The following is an 11,813-nucleotide window of genomic DNA, read 5'->3' as shown; positions in this document are numbered from 1 at the left end:
AACTCTGCTTTGTCAACAAAATAATAACAATGGCCGTGGGGCAGACGGTGGCACTGTTTCCCCTACTTTAAACCAGTATCTATCTGTCTGTCCCTTTTGGACTTTTCTGCGCAATTGATTTGCCTTCCACTTTGCAAATGAGAATGGCAAAGCTGCCCCACCGCTGATAACCGAATAGATTTCTCATTCACYTTGTGAAAGAAAATCGAAATGCATATTACTACAATAACCCTGGAAAGAGAAAGCATTTATATCCCAGGGATAGCAATTGTTTTATTTTATGTCCTTGCTGTAATAGAGGTCCATTTTACATCCCAAATGGTACCCAATGCACTACTTTTGACCCTCTGGTCAAAATGTGTGCACTATATAGGGTAGCATTTTGGACACAAACCCATTCTCAGCCTATATGGAAATAAGATGTGCCGTACTGTTCCACTCAGAAAACAATCATGGCTGCCTTTTGGTGATTAAACAGGTTGTGTAGTAGAATGGACTCCATGGCTGTTCAATCCACATTATCTGATGCTTCTGTCCAAGGCCACTTGCATTTCTATGCCTTGATGCATTCTACAACCCATTCATTCATTCATTTCTGCTGTATTGATATCGAGGCAATAGTGGTTATGTCCCGAGTGGCGCAGCGGTCTAAGGCACTGCATCTCAGTGTGTGAGGCATCAMTACAGACCCAGGTTCATTTCCAGACTGTGTCACACCTGGCTGTTATCGGGAGTCCCATAGTGCAGCACACAATTGGTCCAGCGTCGGGAGGGTTTGGCCGGAGGGGGCTTTACTTGGCTCATGGTGGGCCGGGCGCCTGCAGGCTGACCTCGGTCGTCAGTTGAACTGTGTTTCCTCTGACACATTGATGCGGCTGGCGGGCGGGTGTTAAGAAGCGCGGTTTGGCAGGTCATGTTTCGAAGAACACATGACTCAACCTTTGCCTCCCAAGCCCGTTGGGGAGTTGCAGCGATGAGACAAGATTGAAATTTGGGGGTAAAAAAAATAAAAAAAATAACCACTATTATTTTTTCCCCTTATGTCCAAAATGGCACCCTATTCCCTATTTAATGCACTACTTTAGACCAAGGGCCCTAGTGCACTAAATATGGAATAGGGTGCAATTTGGGACGAACATTGTAATATTGCAGTTGACGCAATACAGCTTCCCTGCCCTGGTGTTGAAACCATGGATTTGAACAAACAGTATCGCTCACAGGCCATGCAGAGAAAGCATGCAGATACTTGGAGGTTAGTAAGACTTGTTACATTGGTGTATCTTTTACCTCAGTCTTGTTCATTCCATGGAATTGCATCGGAAAAAAAATGTAAAATAATATTGAAAGGTTTCAATGTTTGACGAGTTAGTGATCTTATATCTTGAGGGAACTAATAGGTTTCATGTAGCAAACATATCTTGTGGGTTCTTTTTATTACTCTGTACAATCCAAAGCAAACATTTCACAGGGAAAGCAAACATACTAGATATTGGCTGGCTGATTCCATGGAACTTGATAACTGGGCCTGTTTTCACAAATCATCTCAGAGTAGGAGACACGATCTAGAATCAGAGRTCCCTCTGTCCATATAATATTACTTATTATGATTTAAAAGGCTAAACGGATCTTTTATCAGCACTCCTACTCAGATACTCTTGATGAATATGGGCCCTGGTGTGTTGTGAGAAAAGGTCAATAGGGAAACAAAACAAACAGAAATTTGGCAAAGGTTGGAAAGTGTGTCAAGCAGAATCTTTTGAAAGATTTTGAATAAACAGATTAGAGTGTTATGTACAACACGGGGAAAAGTGTGTCACACGTCATCTTTGAATGGATTTGAACACATTGTGATGCTATTTAGAGCAGAGAGGAGTAGGGTTTGAGAGGTGGGGCAAACGAGAGGAGTAGGGTTTGATTCACTCATGACAATACTTTTACAGTCACCATCCAGCCATTGGAAAATCATTAAGAATGGAAGATGGCTATTCTTTCAAGTGTTGACACTTCCTCCACAGATTGAATCAAATGTGATTTTTGGCAAGATATGGCCTCAGCTGGTCATAGCTGGCCTCATCTGTCATTATGTTTACCTGACTCTTCGATATCGCAGTCACCATCCAGCATTGAGTATCCCAGTCACCATCCAGCATTGAGTATCCCAGTCACCATCCAGCATTGAGTATCCCAGTCACCATCCAGCATGAGTATCCCAGTCACCATCCAGCATTGAGTATCCCAGTCACCATCCAGCATTGAGTATCCCAGTCACCATCAGCATTGGAATCCCAGTCACCATCCAGCATTGGAATCCCAGTCCACCATCCAGCATTGGGAATCCCAGTCACCATCCAGCATTGGGAATCCCAGTCACCATCCAGCATTGGGAATCCCAGTCACCATCCAGCATTGGGAAATCATGAACATGACTAGCCAAGATGTGTTCAAATGTTGACACTTGCCCTGCACGTTCTGTCAAGAATCAGACGTGATGTCTGGCCTGAGATCAATCAAACTGCTTCAGCTGCATGGTCACAGCTGGTCTCATCTGTCATGTTGTTATGTTTACATTTGAGTCATTTAGCAGATGCTGTTATTCAGAGCAACTTACAGTTAGTGCATCTATCTTAAGGTAGCTAGGTGAAAAACCACACATAAGTTATGGTAATTGCATTATTTCTCAATAAAGCAGCTATAAGCAAAGTCCAACATTGGATATTTCTAGTAAGAAAAGACAAGTGTTATTGCAGAGWTGGCAACAGTGTGAGTATTTCTTATCTCAAGTGCACATGATCTCAAGTGGAGTAGTGCACGTGACTGATAAAATGGCCAGATCACAGCATGATTTTGAAAGTGATCATATTTGTAAACGGCCAGAACGTCCACCCATAAAACGAAATTAGTCATAAACCCTAAGAAATCATGGCACCTGATCAAAGGGATTAGGGATCTTGTAATTGTTTTATTTTTGAAAGTATAGGCTCCGTCCCAAATGGCACCCAACACGCTAGATAGTGCACTACTTTTGACCAGATCCCAAGGGGACTATGTGCACTACTGTACATAGGGAATAGTGTGCAATTGAGACGTAGACAGTCACTCATGACAGCCTTTAAGTTAAAATGTTAAACATTAATCAAATAGTTCCAATATGGTTCTGGGTTTAGAGATTAGCTGAAGTACAATTTATGAGGTAAAAAGAAAAACATTGCATTCAAGTTCATGTTCAAGTTTTATTGTCACATGCACAAGTACAGTGCAATGTTTAACTTGTGAGCTCTACCCARTAGTGCAGTAATCAATATCTAAAATAGTGTAACTAATAAAAAAGTATATAATAAAGAACACAATAAATAAGAGAGGAAGCTATAGACAGGGTCAGTGCCAATACCAATTTTACAATGTACAGAGATACTGGAGTAATTTGAGGTAGCTATGTAACATGTAGGTRGGGATTAGGAGAAAATGACTGGTATCAGGGTAAATAATAATAATAATAGTAAACAGTATGGCAGCAGGGTGTGTGTGTACAAGAGTGTCAATGTAGGCGTGATCGGYGGATATACAGTACATGTAAACAGGGCTGAAAAGTGACTGGTAGCAGGAATATACTGTATAAGTACTTATGGTAATATACTAATGGAAATATATACAGTTGAAGTTGGAAGTTTACATACACTTAGGTTGGAGTCCTTAAAACTCATTTTTCAACCACTCCACAAATTTCTTGTTAACAAACTATAGTTTTGGCAAGTCGATTAGGACATCTACTTTGTGCATGACACAAGTCATTTTTCCAACAATTGTTTACAGACAGATTATTTCACTTATAATTCACTTATAATTCACTGTATCAAAATTCCAGTGGGTCCAAAGATTACTAAATTGGCTGTGCCTTTAAACAGCGTGGAAAATTCCAGAAAATTATGTCATGGCTTTAGAAGCTTCTGATAGGCTAATTGACATTATTTGAGTCAATTGGAGGTGTACCTGTGGATGTATTTCAAGGCCTACCTTCAAACTCAGTGCCTCTTTGCTTGACATCATGGGAAAATCAAAAGAAATCAGCCAAGACCTCAGAAAAAAAATTGTAGACCTCCACAAGTCTGGTTCATCCTTGGGAGCAATTTCCAAATGCCTGAAGGTACCACGTTCATCTGTGCAAACAATAGTATGCAAGTATAAACACCATGGGACCATGCAGCCGTAATACCGCTCAGGAAGGAGACGTGTTCTGWCTCCTAGAGAGGAACGTACTTTGGTGCGAAAAGTGCAAATCAATCCCAGAACAACAGCAAAGGACCTTGTGAAGATGCTGGAGGAAACAGGTACAAAATTATCTATATCCACAGTAAAACAAGTCCTATATTGACATAACCTGAATGGTTGCTCAGCAAGGAAGAAGCCACTGCTCCAAAACTGCCATAAAAAAGCCAGAGTACGGTTTGCAACTGCACATGGGGACAAAGATCGTACTTTTGGGAGAAATGTCCTCTGGTCTGATGAAACAAAAACAGAACTGTTTGGCCATAATGACCATCGTTATGTTTGGAGGAAAAACTGGGAGTCTGCAAGCCGAAGAACAACATCCCAACCGTGAAGCACGGGGGTGGCAGCATCATGTTGTGGGGGTGCTTTTCTGCAGGAGAGATTGGTGCACTTCACAAAATAGATGGCATCATGAGGCTGGCAAATTATGTGGATATATTGAAGCAACATCTCAAGACATCAGTCAAGAAGTTAAAGCTTGGTCGCAAATGGGTCTTCCAAATGGACAATGACCCCAAGCATACTTCCAAAGTTGTGGAAAAATGGCTTAAGATCAACAAAGTCAAGGTATTGGAGTGGCCATCACAAAGCCCTAACCTCAATCCTATAGAAAATTTGTGGGCAGAACTAAAAAAAAAAAAAGAAGAAGAAAATAATTAAAACCTGAAATAAATCATTCTCTCTACTAATATTCGGACATTTCACATTCTTAAAATAAAGTTGGGATCCCAACTGACCAAGACAGAGAATTTTTACTAGGATTAAATGTCAGGAATTGTGAAAAACTGAGTTTAAATGTATTTGGCTGCGTTGCATGTAAACTTCCGACTTCAACTGTACATGTGAACAGGAGTAATAGTGACCAGTAGCAGTATAAAATAGATAAATACTAATGGTAATAATCAATGAACAGCAGCGTAGTGGTAGTAATAAATCCAGTGTGGGTGTGAGGGGGAGCAGTAGTTGTTAACCATTTAATAGTCTCATGGCCAGGGGAGAGAACSTGTTAGGAGTCTGTTGGTCTGAGCTGGTCTGCATCGGTATCCTCTGCCTGATGGAAGCAAGGAGAACAGTCCATGTCTCGGGTGGCTGCAGTCTTTGGGAATTTTCAGGATGCTCTCCATGGAGCAGCTGTAAAAGGGGTCATGCCAAATAGTTTCAGCCTCCTGAGGGAGATGAAGCACTGCCGTGCCTTCTTCACGATTGTGCTGATGTAAGAGGACCATGTTAAGTCCCAAGTGATGTGGACACAGAGGTACTTGAAGCTCTTGGCCCTCTCAACTGCGACCCCCGTGGATGGGGGTGTGCACTCACTCCTGTTTCCTGAAGTCCACGATCAGCTCCTTGGTCATTCTGACATTGAGGGAGAGGTTGTTGTCCTGGCACCACACTGCAAGGTCTCTGACCTCTTTCCAGTAGGCCATCTTATCGCCGTTGGTGATCAAGCTGACCACCGTCATGTCGTCAGCAAACTTGATGTTGGAGTTGGAATCATGCGTGGTCACACAGTGGTGGGTGAACAGGCATTACAGGAGAGGACTAAGCACACACCCCTGGGGAGGTCCAGTGTTAAGGGGCCTGTGTGACAGAGGTGTTGTTGTCTACTCTAACCACCTGGGGGTGGCCCGGCAGGAAGCCAAGGATCCAGCTGCAGAGGAGGGTGTTCAGTCCCATTGTCCCTAGCTTCAGACTAAAATGTGGGTGGGGATGACAAAGAGAAACATGAAAATGCAAAGTCATTCCCCTCTTGTCTTGACGGTAGAGAATGAGGAAGGGGAACTCTGTTCAGCTAGATCATGGGAGGAGGGAGGGTGAGGAGATGTGATGGATTGTTTACGGATGCTGTACAATAGTACACCCTCTAAATAACCCTAACTTTGGGCTGATTAACTGGTCATCTGAGGTAGTATCGTGGGATCTGTTTAAATCATGTGGGCTGACTCACTCCCTGACTGCTGCTGACCTTGGACCAAAACGCCTGCAAGGCTATTTCCAATCTTCCCTGTTGAGCAAGTCTCGTGCACTCCTACACTTCACCTTTAGGATCACAGGTTCTTAAGACCTCAGACCTATTTATAACCTCCTGTGATAATCTGAGCTTTCCAATGTCCACAATGCAAAGACACCAACCAACACCTCTCTCCCTCTCAATACAGCTGAACTGCTTAGTGACCCAATGTCTTTGTGGGACCGTGTGGTCACATGCACCGCAGCCTATGGCCTGTCTAAGAAAACACAGGACAGRTGTATCAGCTTGCTGGATTATTGTCAGGTCAACACAGCCAAGGTTGAGAGCTTCTCAATATAGCTGAACTACTCAGTGATCCAATGTATTAAATGGTTACATGCACTGCTGCCTAGTGCCTTTCTAAGAAAACAGTACAGGTGTGTCAGCCCGTTTCTATTTAGGTCTGTCAGGGATTTAGAAGGCCAAGTCTCCAGACTAAACATATGGATCAAAGCAGCGGAGGTCATATAAGAAATATTGTGCACAACACTTTGTCACTATGTAGAATTATAATACAATGAAATGCATCAATATCAACCATCTTGATTTAAAATCAGATTTCAGGGAGTCAACACATTCTCAGGCACTGATCAGGCCACCTAAAGGACATAACAGASCTGGATAGAAAATATGGGTTTTAAAATAGACCCCCTACAGCATCTCAGAAGTCCAATAACTTTTTAGATAGAGCAGATTAATCAAATCCAACGTTTAACATTCTATCACTGTCAGGACTGATGGTCATGACGATGATATTATTTGCACAGCTATCTCAGATGGAAAATAACCCAGATTTGCATTATTTGTCAGATATAATCTATCTCTGACTTTTCCTTGATGGCTGGTCCTGGGAAAGGGTGTGTATGTGTGCATATTCAGTGTGTGTGTGTGTGTTTGGTAATCGTGTGTTTGTGTGTGTATCGATGCAGACCAGTGGGCAGCATGGCATGAGTTGTAATGTGGAGCATAATGATTTTGAGGAATGCAAGGTTACAGTCCTCCTGCTCTCTGCTCTCTTACCCAATCCCGCTATCATGGTTGCAGTAGCATGATAAAAGTGATGGGCTATGCCCCAAATGCCACCCTATTCCCTATATACAGTAGCGCACTACTTTTGACCAGAAGTAGTACAATATAGAGGTGTGGGATCTTAATTTGACCAGTTTTGTCGCAGGAGTAAAATTATCCTGCAGCAGGAGGATTTGATTGTTTAACAAAAAGTGATAATTAGATAATAAAAGTTAAATTAGTTTTGATAGGCTACAGTAGGCTATAGTTKAGGTGTGATATCTAGTGAGAGAAAGAGAACTGAGGGGATTGAGTGAATTTATATAAATCACCAGGCTCATTTAGATTTCCTGCAGCGTAGGAAAATTGTCTGTGACAACAGAGTGATCAAATTATGATACTGCATCTGTATAGGGGATATAGTGCCATTTGGGACACAGCCAATGGAGTGGTCTATAGAGACCAGGCTGGATAGAATTAATATGTGTGATGTAATAAGAGAACCAACTGCTATCAGCTTTACAAGTGTTTTTATGCATGGGTTATTGAATTCATATGCATTTCATATCCCACATTACTCACCCATCGTAGGGATACCAGCTTGTCTTGCATAAATGAGGTGGCAGTCAGATATAAGTCTGTCTTATCTAGTCCTTACTTCACAATACAGTCTGTTGATCTCCTTAGATTGGTGTGTGGTGTTGTGTGTGTGTGTGTGTGTGTGTGTGTGTGTGTTGTGTGTGTTGTGTGTGTGTGTGTGTGTGTGTGTGTGTGTGTGGTGGTGTGTGTGTGTGTGTGTGTGTGTGTGTGTGTGTGTGTGTGTGTGTGTGTGTGTGTGGTGCATGCATGTACATGGATGTGTGTGTGTGTACTTGCCCTCACGGCCAGGGAATGTTCAGGGATGATACAAACTCTATTGGGGGGCTACCATAAACCATCATTAACATTAGAGAGAGAACTCACTGTACTGAATTTCATGTTGTCAGAGCAACATAGTGGCAGTTTGCTTATTTGAAATGCATCCAAATGTACAGTAAAATGTTTATGTCCCCACATGGGCTTATTCCAGGACAGAATAAAACCCCTGCCTGCAAGCAGATGAGTAAGTGGTCTTAATAATTTGTGTTTTAAATAGAACTTTGTCTCCTTGTGGTATGGGCACAGCTTCCTTTTCTGTAGTTAGGCTATCTTCTTTCGTTATCTAACAGTGTATACAGTAATTCTGCATTCCAAATGGAACCCTTTTACCTTAATGGGCTCTGGTCTAAAGTACTGCACTATATAGAAAATAGGGTGCCATTTGTGAGTTGTTCGCTGCAATCTTAGTTTGAATGATGTTCAACAAACGTGCAACAAAGAAAAGGGAACTATGCCAAGTACCAGTGGTTAAGAGAAGTGGGAGTGAGAGTGGGACCACCCAAAGGGTTTTGGTTGATTCAGATTACAAGAGCAGTAGGGAATGAAGAACTAATGCATCATCAGAACCCTCTAACTAAAGAGAGGGAGCAGTATTCAATTAGATCCGCTTTAGCTGACATMCGCATAGTGGTTGTTTTAGCGGTGTTGGAGGTAGAACTGTGTTAGAGCTGTCAAATCCACAAGTGGCTCCTGGCTTTATACCTAAAGTGGACATTACCATTGGCTGCACGGAGTCGCATGAACAGAAATCCCATGCWGCCTTGTTTACAAGTTGGAATGTGTGATGTAATCTACACCTCCATTATGATGATAGAAACCCTCATTATTTAGTTTAATGATTTTAAATTTGAGAGTAATTATTTCTATAAAGCCTACACTTTCTTGTTCTGCACTTCTAACCCGAGTGGGGCGGGTGTGGCTTCGTKACAATGATCGCAAGAGCAGCTGTCACAAATCTCACCGATTTGAGGTTCCAACGCAGTTCCACCTCCAACACCACCAAAACATCCGCTATGCGGCTGTCTGCTATCGCTGTTTAACGCTTGATCTGGTTGAATCTAGATCCTAGTGTGCATCCCAAATGGCACCCTATTTGCTACATAATGCACTACTTTTGACCAGAGCCCTATGGACCCTAGTGCACTATATAGGGAATAGGGTGCCATTTAGGACGCTGCCCTGCAGGGGATTAGATTACAACATTTTAGCAGAAATACCCATCATCATTATCTGTTTGAGTGAGAGTTGATAAAGTAGATTACATTACTGCTATAATCCTCTTATTGATGGCTGATGGAGGGATACGGAGAAATGATGTGACTGCATTGGGCTGAAAAACAGCATCCATCTTTCGGGATCAAATTTGATGCCTTGGAGAGAATAAAAGGTGTTGGTCGCAGGTGCAGGGCCAGGTCTAGCACGTCTGTTACAGATGATAGATTGTTTCATATCTCCCTAAAGAGAGTGTGTGTGCATGTGCATGTGTGTGTTAGATGTACTGTGCATGTGTGTCTGAGAGAGAGAGAGACAGAGAGACAGAGGGAGAGAGAGGAAGTTATAAAGGAGGGAGGACAGAGTTATGTAACTCAATAGGATGTCTAATGACTTTATAATGAGAGAGAGAGAGAAAGAGAGAGAGGGGGAACATTCACTTCCTTGCCGGTCTAAATAAGTTCATGCTGCAGACACGGGATGCGTCCCAAATGGAACCCTATTCCCTTTAAGTGCACTACTTTTCCCAGGGCTTATAAGGCTCTGATCGAAAGTAGTGCACGACATAGGGAATAGGGTGCCATTTGGGACACAGACAGTCATTCAGGGACATCCTCTTGATCTTTTCATCCACTCCCCTCTCACTTTTGATCTTCATCAAACTGACTAACAGAAAACCCAGGCCTCTTAAAGAGATCATCATCCAACTGACTAACAGAAATCCCAGGCCTCTTAAAGAGATCTTCATCCAACTGACTAACAGAAAACCCAGGCCTCTTAAAGAGATCGTTATCCAACTGACTAACAGAAAACCCAGGCCTCTTAATTCATCAACTGACTAACAGAAAACCCAGCCTCTTAAAGAGATCGTCTCAACTGACTAACAGAAACCCAGGCCTCTTAAAGAGATCGTCATCCAACTGACTAACAGAAAACCCAGGCCTCTTAAAGAGATCGTCCTCCAACTGACTAACAGAAAACCAGGCCTCTTAAGAGATCGTCATCCAACTGACTAACAGAAAACCCAGGCCTCTTAAAGAGATCGTCATCCAACGACTAACAGAAAACCCAGGCCTCTTAAAGAGATCGTCCTCCAACTGACTAACAGAAAACCCAGGCCTCTTAAAGAGATCGTCCTCCAACTGACTAACAGAAAACCCAGCCTCTTTAAAGAGATCGTCATCCAACTGACTAACAGAAAACCCAGGCCTCTTAAAGAGATCGTCCTCAACTGTCCAACTGACTAACAGAAAACCCAGGCCTCTTAAAGAGATCGTCATCCAACTGACTAACAGAAAACCCAGGCCTCTTAAAGAGATCGTCATCAAACTGACTAACAGAAAACCAAGGTCTCTTTTAAATAGCTCTGCAAAGCCTTCAGTAGATTCTCCTCCCCTGCTAGATCTAATTCCTCATTATAGCTCCACCCTCCAAAATGCATTGTCTTGTCAAAGATTTCTAGTGTCTTTGAAAAAGGCTGGTACAGTGCACTGCAGTGGTCTTGTTTCTTGGCTTTGGGTATTATGTCTTCAATATTATGTAATTATGTCTGATGGTCAAGAGAGGGCTATGGCTTCATCCCATATGGCACACTATTTCCAATATAGTGTATATAGTCCCTGGTCAAAAGTAGTGCACTACATGGGGAATAGGGTGCCATTTGRGACACATCCTACTGTATATTACAGCCCACGGTGACAAAAAGCTTCCTCTCTTTTACCCTGACCCTGGCTCATAGCCGATCCATGAATCATTAAAGATGCACTCTTAAACTTTTGTATAATTTCAGCCAGTAGTTTTGAAAGTGGTGCTGTACCATGTCATTAATTTTGTGTAATATGTTACAAATGTTTGCCATTTGTATGATACAGTATCATACAAATGTTGTAATTTGTGTGATATGCTAGAAATCCAATTTGTGCAATATGTTACAAATTTGTTGTGCTTAAGATCCCGGTCTGCATCTTTAAGGGAGGTTGGATTGTCTTTTCTATTTCTCAAATTGCTCTGTGTTGTGTCTGTATTGGATCCTATAGCTGGCTCTGTGACACTAGGCAAATCAACGTGCAAAGAACACTTCCAATGGGGATGGAGGGGAGGAAGGAGTACATGGGAGGGGATGGGAGAGGGTGAAACCTGTGTGTGGACTGGCTCTTCCCTCTCCCGTTCCCCAGGGTGGTTATGCAATGTCCCAAGAGGAGAAGCTCCAAAGAAAGAACACAACGGGGGAGAGGGGTCTGAAGGTCTGGCCTGCAGGTGCCATAACAGCTGGGGTGGCCCTGTTTTTGGAGTTGCTGTTGACTCCACGGTTGTGTCCCAAATAGCACCCTATTCCCTATATACTGTACTACTGTTGACCAGAGGGCTCTGCACTTTATAGGGAATATGGTGACATTTGGGA

This window comes from Salvelinus sp. IW2-2015, linkage group LG30 (assembly GCF_002910315.2).
Source record: "Salvelinus sp. IW2-2015 linkage group LG30, ASM291031v2, whole genome shotgun sequence".
NCBI classification, from domain to species: domain Eukaryota; kingdom Metazoa; phylum Chordata; class Actinopteri; order Salmoniformes; family Salmonidae; genus Salvelinus; species Salvelinus sp. IW2-2015.
Note: the sequence above shows the minus strand (reverse complement) of the source record.